Source organism: Triticum dicoccoides, chromosome 2A (assembly GCF_002162155.2).
Source record: "Triticum dicoccoides isolate Atlit2015 ecotype Zavitan chromosome 2A, WEW_v2.0, whole genome shotgun sequence".
Lineage (NCBI taxonomy): Eukaryota > Viridiplantae > Streptophyta > Magnoliopsida > Poales > Poaceae > Triticum > Triticum dicoccoides.
The window spans coordinates 433,818,142-433,829,354 of record NC_041382.1 but is presented as its reverse complement, the minus strand read 5'-3'; positions in this window follow the sequence as shown (position 1 = coordinate 433,829,354).

Below are 11,213 nucleotides of genomic sequence, written 5' to 3'. Positions count from 1 at the left end.
AGTCCCTCAAGCCGCCGCCAAGTCCCGCTGCTGCGGCCTCCTGCATCGCCGGCGTCCTCTGCATCGAAGCAGTTGCAGAGGAGGACGAGCGTCTCGATGCCCTGTATCGCAAGCGCGTTGACCGCGCCCTTCTTCTTGAGTCGCCAGGGCCCAGCGCCACTCCTGCAGCCTCCCTCCCAATCAGGCCAAGGCCCATGGTGAGGCAAACCCCCCTAGCGCCTCCTTTTTTTTCCCTTCCTTTGGCCCGGCTAGATTCGGCCCGCCTCATGTTTTTTTCAGTTCTGCGATTTAGTTATTATTCCAGAGACTGCAGTTTCTCAGAAAACCCCTTAATGTTCATACATATAATAACTTCAGAATCGTGCATCGGATTAAAAAAAGTTATATATGTAACTTGCATAGAATTTTGTCTAGTTTCATAATTTGCAACTTTCATCTATGTTTAAAATGTATAAATAGTTGTTTTCATCAATTTGCTCCTATGCCATGTTAAAATGCTTTAATTCATAACTAAATAACCATAGCTCGGTTTTAAATAAACTTTATATGTAAATGGGGTGGAAAAATGCCCAATTTAACATTGTGACTTTACTTTACATGTTTAATAACTCTAAAATTATGTTTAGGGCAGAACAGTACCAAATCTATAATATGCTCATGAGGATTTTTCCGGACTTGTTGCTTGTTGTTTCGGCCTCATTTAAACTTGCCTAGATAAGTAGTTTTCATTTGCTTCACCCCTTGCCATGTTAAGAACATTTAATATTGTTGGGTACATAACGAGGTCGAACTAAATAATAGAATGTGGTGTTTTGTCAATATGCATCCTGATGCATATTGAGCTCCACTTAACTTGTAGTGTTGTTTGTACACTTTGCCATGCCATGCCTCATTAAACCGGACATGCATCATACTTGGTTGTGCATCATGCCATGTTATGCTTGGTTGTTTACTATGTTGCCTGCTTCTTTCCGGGTTGCTTCCCATGTTAGCTTCGGTTCCGTTCCGGAGTTGTGAGGATTCGTTCGACTTCGTCTGTTTGTCTTCATCATGGACTCGTTCTTCTTCCTTGCGGGATCTCAAGCAAGATGACCATACCCTCGAAATCACTTCTATCTTTGCTTGCTAGTTGCTCGCTCTTTTTCTATGCCGCGATACCTACCACTTGCTATATCATGCCTCCCATTTTGCCATGTCAAGCCTCTAACCCACCTTTCATAACAAACCGTTGTTTGGCTACGTTACCGCTTTGCTCAGCCCCTCTTATAGCGTTTTTAGTTGCAGGTGAAGATGAAGTTTGTTCCCTGTTGGAACATGGATATTGTTGGGATATCATTATTATATCTTTTTTTACTTTAAGGCACCTATATACTTGGTAAAGGGTGGAAGGCTCTGCCTTATGCCTGGTGTTTTGTTCCACTCTTGCCACCCTAGTTTCCATCATACCGGTGTTATGTTCCTTGATTTTGCGTTCCTTACGCGGCTGGGTTATAATGGGAACCCCTTGACAGTTCGCCTTGAATAAAACTCCTCTAGCAAGGCCCAACCTTGGTTTTACCATTTGCCACCTAAGCCTTTTTCCCTTGGGTTCTGCAGACTCAAGGGTCATCTTTATTTTAACCCCCCGGGCCAGTGCTCCTCTGAGTGTTGGTCCAAAACAGAGCCGCTTGCAGCGCCACCTCAGGGAAATTTGAGGGTTGGTTTTAGTTGTACGTAGTGTTCATCCGGTGTGCCCTGAGAACGAGATATGTGCAGCTCCAATCAGGATTTGTCGGCACATCGGGCGGCTTTGCTGGTCTTGTTTTACCATTGTCGAAATGTCTTGTAACCGGGATTCCGAGTATGATCGGGTCGTCCTGGGAGAAGGAATATCCTTCGTTGACCATGAGAGCTTGTAATGGGCTAAGTTGGGACACCCCTGCAGGGTTATGAACTTTCAAAAGCCGTGCCCGCGGTTATGGGCAGATGGGAATTTGTTAATATCCAGTTGTAGAAAACCTGACACTTAACTTAATTAAAATGCATCAACCGTGTGTGTAGCCGTGATGGTCTCTTTTCGGCGGAGTCCGGGAAGTGAACACGGTTCTGGTGTTATGCTTGAATGTAAGTAGTTTCAGGATCACTTCTTGATCACTTCTAGTTCACGACCGTTGCATTGCTTCTCTTCTCGCTCTTATTTGCATAAGTTAGCCACCATATATGGTAGTGCTTGCTGTAGCTCCACCTCACTACCTTTCCCTACCCAAAAGCTTAAATAGTCTTGATCTCGCGGGTGTGAGATTGCTGAGTCCCCGTGGCTCACAGATACTTCCAAACAGTTGCAGGTGCCGATGATACCAGTGCAGGTGACGGAACCCAGCTCAAGTGGGAGCTCGGTGAAGTTCGTGTTCGTTGTGTTGTTTCGTTTTCCAGTTGATCAATAGTGGAGCCCAGTCAGGGTGATCGGGGATCTAGCATTAGGGGTTGTCTTCTTTTATTTTGCTTCAGTAATCGGACCTTGATTTGTATCTGGATGATGTAATGCTATATTTATGTATTGTGTGAAGTGGTGATTTTAAGCCAACTCTTTATCCCTTTCTTATTCAGTACATGGGATGTGTAAAGAGTACCCCTCTTACAACCTGCCTACTATGCGGTTATGCCTCTAAGTCGTGCTCCGACACGTGGGAGATATAGCCACATCGTGGGTGTTACACGGTTCACGCGGTGCTGGGCGAGGCCGCTGCGGCTTCTAAGAAGGAGAAGCAGAGTGCTGCCAACGCTGCAGCCGGTCGTGAGATGGCGTTGAAAGACGACGAGGTTGCCCGCGACTGCTGCCAGACGCTGGAGGACGAATTGCAGGGCCTGCGCACCAAGCTCGCCGAAGAAGCACGCTACCACCAAGTGAAGGAGGGGGAAATGAAGGCCCGGGAGGACGTCGTCAAGAACCGTGATGCCGAGCTGGCGGAGTTGGGGCGGACGCAGGCCGCCGAGCACAGCCGGTTGGAAGAGCTGGAGTGGGAGGCGAAGGCGAGGGAGGCTGAGCTCGATGCCAAGGCGCGAGTCCTGACCGAAGACTGTGCGGCCTTTGCCGATCTCGAGAAGAGGTTCCGCAAGGCGCTGAAGATGCTTTATGAGCACGGCCTGGAGAGGTCGCTGGCCACCGACAAGGACGGCCCTGCCCAGCTGCTTCCTCTCTTGGTGCAGGCGCTCGAGGAAGTCGTTGACGGTGTTGGTCCTATGGCGGAGGCGGAGGCTCGCGTCCTGTCTTCAGCTGCATTGACTCGCGTCTTTACCCACCTGCACCTTCGCGACCCCGACGCTTGTCTTGACGAGCTGCTAGAGCCTGTGGCTGAAGACCAATACGAGGCTGCCGCCGCAGCTGTGCAAGGTCAGGTGGAGGCCTTGTTGGAGAAGTTTCGCGGCTTTGTCTCCGCTCCTCTATCCGGCGATGTCGTCGATCCTGCAGCTGGTGGTGAAGGCGAAGACTACGTTGCTCACGAAGTGGCGCCTTCCGCAGGTGATGGCGACGTCCAGGGGTGACCTGCGGCTACTCTCCTGTTTTGTTCCTGCAACATGCATTAGGCCTCGGGGAGGCGTTTAGGCTTTTCATTTGGTATCGTGAGGACAATGTGTGAGGACAATATGTTTGTAATATTTACTTCGAAATTTTGCGATTACCTTCCTATTTGCTTTGCGTTCTGCGTCGGCAGAGCCTGGCCCCGCGCATACCTCAACCGCCATTGGGCCGACCGGAAACCAGGACGGACCAAGGAGTGAGGGGCTACGTGACTAGTTAGGCTCCTGAGTTGCGATGCTCAGGAGTCCCCCTTGACGCGCAAACAACTTATAGGGAGAGTTCGCGAGGATAGACTGATGTTCTACGTCGGCAGGGCCCGGCCCCGCGCATACCTCAACCGCCATTGGGCTGACCGGAGACCAGGACGGACCAAGGAGTGAGGGGCTACGTGACCAGTTAGGCTCCTGAGTCGCGATGCTCAAGAGTCCCCCTTGGCGCGCAAACAATTTCCATACCTACCCTCGCCGAGGCCTCGGGAGGGGCGCACGACGCCCAGGTCCGGGAGACCTGGTGGGGTGGCGTGCGCTTGGGTGTGGCCCGACCGCAGCCCCCATGCCCAGCCCCCTCACACGGCTCTCCCGAAGGGAGGCATTGCGGTGAGGCCGGACGCTGAGCTCTGGGCTCCCTGAGGTTGGTATGATCATGGGGCCGCCCTCAGTTGTTTATCACCAGCGCGGAGCATAGTGCTTCCGCTTGTGCACGGGCATAGCTGCTCCTCTGCAGTGTCAACGGCCAGCGCGGAGCATGGTGCTTCCACTAGTGCATGGGATGGGGCCCCCCTCCGGGAGGAGCCCTCGGGGCATGTACAGCCCCGCCCTGACACGTGGTTTGCACAGCAGGGCTACGAGGTGTATCTGGGCACTCGTGAGCCAACGCGGGACTCACGAGGCCCTACCTCAAGGCGGGTTGCACCTGGTCTTGAGTCTTTGTGAATGTGTGTTCCTGCAAGGCGGTTAGGTGCAAGCACTCTACGTCCTCAGGTCCCGGCCCTCGAGCGAGCTCAGCCGCCGCTGGTATGCCAGGTCGCGATGTCATGGTCAAGGCCAGGGGGTGAGGGCTGGAGAGCCAGTAAGAGCTCCTGAGTCGTGATGCTCACGGGACCCCCTTTTAACACACAAGTGAATTGCACTGGGTGAATGTATCCGCGGCGGGTGGCAATCGAGCAGGCGATAACTGTAGGCAGGTTAAGCAGGGAAGGCAAATCAGCTTGGGTAAATGCAGGAAGATACATGCCACTGGGTCCGGCCCGAGCGGCTTGGGGATGATGCAGCCCGAGGGGCGCCCCCAGCAAGGTAAGCTAAAGACATAATCAAATGGGATACATGTCGTAGGGACGGACCCACACGGCCTGGGAATAATGCAGCCCAAGGGGCGCTCCTAGCTTAACGAGCTTGGAAGATGTCACCTGGTTCTGTAGATGAAGCAGAGTTGGTGCAGCTGAAGGCGTGCGTCGAAGAAAGGACTCCTCATGAGCCACTGGAGCCCTGAGCCTCGGGAGGCTTTGGGGGCTCAGGAGGCTTCCTGAAGACTGTCTCCATTCCCTCCAGGACGATGCGGTACCTGGCCTCTTGAGCCGCCAGGTCATGCCGCATGGCGCGCGGATAGGCCGACGCCACGCTCGGCAAGCCGAGGGGCATGCGAACGTAGCTGTGTGGCGGGCCCTCGCAAGGGCCCACACGCGAAGGCCAGAAGCGCTTCTGAGACACGGCCCTGTTGAGCCCTGGGATGTCGATGCAGACACGCGGCTCAGCACCCTCGCCTGGGTGGTGAGCCGCGCCCTGTGAGCGGCTGTCGCCGTGCATGGCTCTTGCGTCTTGCAGTTCCTGTGTGGTCTTGGCAATGAACTCCAGAGCGGTGGGCACCCCTTGCCCTGCGTCCCGTTGAGGAAAATGTGCCGCGTGGCATGCCTCCAAGTGGCGCCCAAGCGCCTCCCTCGTGAGGTTGGCAAGGCTTGAGGCCCTCCAGAAGAGAGCCCATGAGCCCTACCCAAGGAGGGCGCTAGGCACGCCTTCCTATGTGATGGAGGGAGGCGCCCCTGGGACGGACGCTGATCCTGACGAGGCTCCCGCCGCGACGCCATCCTCTCGAGGTCCTGCACAGTGCAGCTGCTTCTTCTTGGGGATGGCCTCCGGAGGGCCCTCACTTCTGCTGTCGAGGTCATCGATTGCTGCAGCTTGGAAGGCGCGCTCGAGGGAGCACACCGCATCCCTTTCTCTACACGGGACCGTGATGACCCCACCACTTCCAGGCATCTTGAGGACGTTGTAGCCATGGTAGGTGACCGCCGTGAACTTTGACAGGGCCAGATACCCGAGGATGGCGTTGTACGGCAAGCGGATGTGCGCGATGTCGAAGTTGATGAGCTCGGTGCGGTAGTTGTTGCGTGCCGAAGGTGACAGGCAGGCGGACCTGCCCTATCGGTGTGGTGGAGCCGTCGGTCACTCCTGAGAAAGGTTTGGTAGGCTGGAGCTGCTCATATGGCACTTGGAGGTTGTCGAAGGTGTCGACGGACATGATGTTGAGCCCTGCACCGCCGTCGATGAGGGTCTTGGTAACCTGCACATTGATGATGACGGGGGAACACAACATCGGGAGGACGCCGGTGGTGGCCGTGCACTTGAGCTGATCTGCCGAGTCGAAAGTGATGGCGCACTGGGACCACTTGAGCGGGCGCGCGGCCTCAAGCTTGGGGAGCGCCGCGTTCACCTCGCGAGTGAACCGTTTGAAGATGCGCTGAGAGGCTGGGGCCTAGGCACCGCCGAAGATGCAGGCGATTGCACGCGGCTCCTGGAAGCCCCCAGCCACATCGTCCTGATGATGATCGTTGTTCTTTCTTGATGGCGGCAGTGGAGGAAGACCGGTGTTGCCTTGGGGGCGATCCTCACGAGGCTGGTCCTTCCAGGGCCCCTCGTGAGGGTGGTCCTACCAGCGGTCCTCACGAGGCCTGTCGCGCCATTCTTGGGCGGGCCACAGTCGTCATAGTGTCCACCTCCTCGTACTCCTCCATGACCGTAGCCCCGATCGCTACACTCGAGGCGTCGACCGTAGCGTCCCTCACGTAGGGCTCGAAGCTCTTGGCAGTCGCTAGTGTTGTGGGTGTTCAGGTTGTGGAAGGTGCAGAATGGTCGACTATTCTTGGATGACTCGGGCTGATCTCTGCCCCGTTTGGTGTCGGGCTCCGCAGCTAGCACTACCGCTTCCTTGCGCTTCACGTCCTTGGCCTTGGCTTTCTTCTCCTCTGTGCCTGCGGCTGGCAGCTCAAGGAGGGAAAGGCGCCCCTCCTCAGCTCTTGCGCACTTGGTTTCCAGGTTGAACGGCTCCTGAGACGTGCAGAGCTCCTTGTGGATGGCGAGCTCTTCCTTCATCTTGATGTCACGGACGCCGTCGGAGAACGCGGAGATGATGGCCTCATCCGTGACCTTGTGGATCTTAAGGCGGGTGTTGTTGAAGCGTTCAATGTACTTCTGGAGGGTCTCCCTTGGTTGTTGCTTGATGCGGCGCAGGTCGGTCACGGCCGGTGGGCAGTCGCGACTGTCCTGGAAGTTGGCGACGAAGCGGTTGTGCATCTCGTCCCAGGAGGAGATTGAGCCGTGCTGCAAGTTCAAGAGCCAGGTGCGGGCCCCATCCTTGAGAGCCATGGGAAACCAGTTCGCCATGACTTTCTCGTCGCCATTGGCTGCTTCGATGCTCAGCTCATAGAGCTGCAGGAACTCCGCGGGGCCGGCAGTGCCGTCATAGCGAGGAGGCAGATCCGGCTTGAACTTGCCTGTCCAGGCGACACTGCGCAGCTCAGGGGTGAAGGCGCAGCAGCCGGCCGTGGTTACTGGGGCCCGCCTTGGAGGTGGAGCTTGGTCTTGTCGAGGTCCGCATGGCGCCGCCGCAAAGCGGCGCACGGTCTTGACGAGGCGGTGTGGGAAGTGTGTGTGCAGCTTCTCGCGGCCGTGGGATTTCTTGGCAGCTTCTCTCTTTGCGCGCGGGCACCGGTCATGGAGGATCGCACCACGGGGCCGCACGCCTTGGTGCCAAGGCGCCGTCTTTGGGCTTAGGTGGTGGAGGCACGCCTCGGGCCTCGTCGCCCGTGGTTGGCTGACGGTGAGGCCGGGAGAGGGATGGTGCCAGGGAGCCCCCTGTGGCGCAGACGAGCTCAGCGACGTGGTCAATCCACTCCTCATAGAGGTCGTCGACTGGGCGGTAGCGGAGGAGCTCGTTTGCGGCGAGGAGTGCGGCTCGCGCCTCCATGGGAGCGCGGTGTGCATGAGACGAAGAGCCGGCTGGGGCCAGCGATGGAGTGGCGGTGCGGCCGTCCTGCTGCACCAAAGGATGCAGCTGGGCAGACGCTCGCTGCTCGTTCCCCACCGAGCCGATGGCAGCGTTGGCGGCGGGAGACGGAGAATGATGTGGTGGCCCGCCGATGGGAGCCGTCTGAGCAACACGGGCAGTGAGGGCAGCCCGACGCTCCGCTCGAGCACGGCGAGCATCCGCATGGAGACAATGGAGCGACGGAGCGACGAACCGATGGAAGGAAAGCTACGGCGCACCCCTACCTGGCGCGCCAAATGTCGGATGTGGGGTTCCGACAAACCCTTAAGGTTCGAACACTTGGGTGCGCCAAGTCTTTTCCTCCCACCGATCTACGCCCTGACTCGTTAAGATCTCGCGGATGAACTCGATGAACTCGCAACACGGAAAGACACAAGATTTATACTGGTTCGGGCCACCGTTGTGGTGTAATACCCTACTCCAGTGTGGTGGTGGTGGATTGCCTCTTGGGCTGATGATGAACAATACAATGGGAAGAATAGCCTCCTGAGGTTGAGGTGTTCTTGTGCATGGCTAACTTGTGTGGGTGAGAGTGATCTAAGATGTCGTCCCCTGCCTATGGTGGTGGCTAGTCCTACTTATAGAGGCCCTGGTCCTCTTCACAAATCTTGAGCAGGAAGGGAGCCAACAATGGCGGGCAAATTTGAAGGGGGACAGCTAGTCCAAGCTATCCTGACAAAAGTGGTCTTCGCCTGCCAAAGGCTCTGGTGGTGACGCCGTCTTGGGCTCCACGATGACCTCCGTCTTGCTGTCCTTCTGATCTTGGTCTTGTTGCACCAAAATGGCAACCTTTGCCTGATGCCTCGGTACTCCTCGCCTGCCCTGCTTTCCCTAGCACCAAAGAGGAAACAAGGACACTACGCGCACTGGCGCCCTCCTGGTGTCGATCGTCATGGCTCACATCATGAGAGCCTTGTGAGGTTCTCCTTGCCTTGATATCTCCGCTCCTCGTGAGCCTGCCAGACTAGGCCGCTCTAGAGGAGGTGTGTCGTCCGCCTCGCGAGGGTCTTGGATGCCTTGTTGATGAAGATGGGCCGTACGGCCTGCTGGCTTACCCACGCAGTGGGCCACGGGCAGGCAAGTCTAGGGACCCCAATTCCCAGAACGCTGACAACTACTTCAAGCGGTCGCAGTGCCTGTGCAGCAGGCCTGCACTCTCAAAATGACCCCCTTGAAGGTGGTGTTACTGGGTTTGATCCTTGACGGATCGATCCCCATCTTCCTCACAGTATCTTCATATATCAGACTGAGGCTACTGCCCCCATCCATTAGGACTCTAGCGAGGTGGAATCCATCCACAATAGGGTCGAGTACTAATGTTGCGGATCCCCCGTGGCATATGCTGGTCGGGTGATCCCTGCGATCGAAAGTGATCGGGCAGGCTGGCCATGGGGGTTGAACTTTGGCGCTACTGGCTCGATGGAATATACATCTCACAGTGCTCTCCTTCTTTCCTTGTTTGGTATGTGGGTTGCGTAGATCATGTTCACCGTCTTAACCTCGAAAGGGAAGGGTTTCTGGCCTCCACTATTCAGCCTACGGGGCTCATCATCGTCCTTGCTTCATGGGCTTTTGCCCGAGTCTTCGGCTGTGAGCTTGCCGGCATGTTTTATCGCCCAATAATTACGGTTGGAGTGGTTGGTGGGCTTCTCCGATGTGCCGTGGATATGGCAGGGCCTGTCCAAAATTATTTCCAATCTAAACAAGCCATCGTTGTTGCCCTTAGGGGCCTTCTTTCGTGGTCCAGACTTTGGATTTTGGAATCTGGCATTTACTGCCATGTCCTCGCCCTCACTGTCGTTGTGGCGATGTTTACTCTTGCTGTGTCGCAGCTTTCTGTTTCTGTCCCAAACCTCGGATGTACCGGGTGTGTCGGGGTTGGTGTTTTTGCGAGCGAGCCAACTGTCTTCACCCGCGCAAAACCGGGTCATGAGAGAAGTAAGGGCTGCCATAGTTCTAGGTTTGTCCTGACCAAGCTGCCTTATGAGCCATTCATCCTTGACATTGTGCTTGAAAGCGGCCAGGGCTTCGGCGTCCGACAGTCGACAATCTAGTTCTTCTTCATCAGGAATCGGTTCCAAAATTGTTGGGCAGACTCTCCGAGCTGTTGTGTAATGCAATTTAGGTCGTCAGCATCCGGGGGTCGGACATAGGTGCCTTGAAAGTTCACTCGAAAGGCATCCTCAAGCTCTTCCCATGAACCTATAGAGTCTTCGGGGAGGCTGTTCAACCAATGTCGAGCTAGTCCTTTGAGCTTTAGTGGCAGATATTTAATGGCATGGAGGTCATCTCCTCGTGCCATGTGGATGTGGAGGAGGAAATCATCTATCCATATGGCCAGGTCTGTGGTTCCATCATATGGTTTGATGTTCACAGGTTTGAAGCCTTCTGGGAATCGGTGTTGCATTACCCTCTCCATGAAGCATAGGGGGAGTGCGGCACCCCGAACTCGGGCTACATCGCGTCGGAGGTCTTCGGACATCTGAGCCCGTTGCTACTCCTGGATTCTATCGTTTCGGTTTGGAAAATCGTAATATCCTTCCCGTTGAGTGGGCGGGTCTTCTCTGGGTCTGTAGATGGACTTGGTACGGCCTCCTCGAGTGTCTAGGTCCTGGCGGAGGTCGTACTCGTAGGTGGGCCACATTTGATCCTTGCTGTAACACCGAGGTGGGTCGGCGGGGTGCTCGGCTTTGTCAGCTTCTCTGTCCCGCCCTCTAGGGGGGCAGTCCGGCTTTTCAGCACGTGTGTACGTATGTTGGACGTATTGGCTCTACGTCCTCGTCGTCGCACTGCAGTAGCAATCTTCGCTTGGGATAGCTTTTGATTGGCTGTTCACGGTCGTAACCTTCTTCAGTGGCTAGGACTTTGGTCTATCGATCGTTGAGGGTGTCCTGTTCGGCCTTGATTTTGCTCTTTTGTTCCTTTAGGCTGCGGGAGGTGGCTTGAAGCCTCCGCTTGAACCGTTCCTGCTCCAGCGGGTCCTCGGGGATGATGAAATCGTCATCCCCGAGACTAGCCACCTCTTCAGAGAGTGGGACATAGTTTCTATCTTCGGAGTCACCGGGGTTTTCCGGGTTGAACGGGTCTTCCTGCCCTGCGCGGTCATCCTGATGATGTTCATTAGCCGCGTCTCTCGCAAGGTCATCTTATTGTTTGCGTTGCCGTTCTCCGCAGAGTCCATGTTGCCCGCATGGCTTCAAAGTGGCTTTAATCGACGATGTTGTCTTTGGTGCTTGGGCGGCTCATCTCCGGGCTTGTCTTGGTTCTGATTGGGAATGCCATCGCCGTCCTTGGGGGTGTCCACCATGTAAATATCGTAAGTGGACATAGCCGA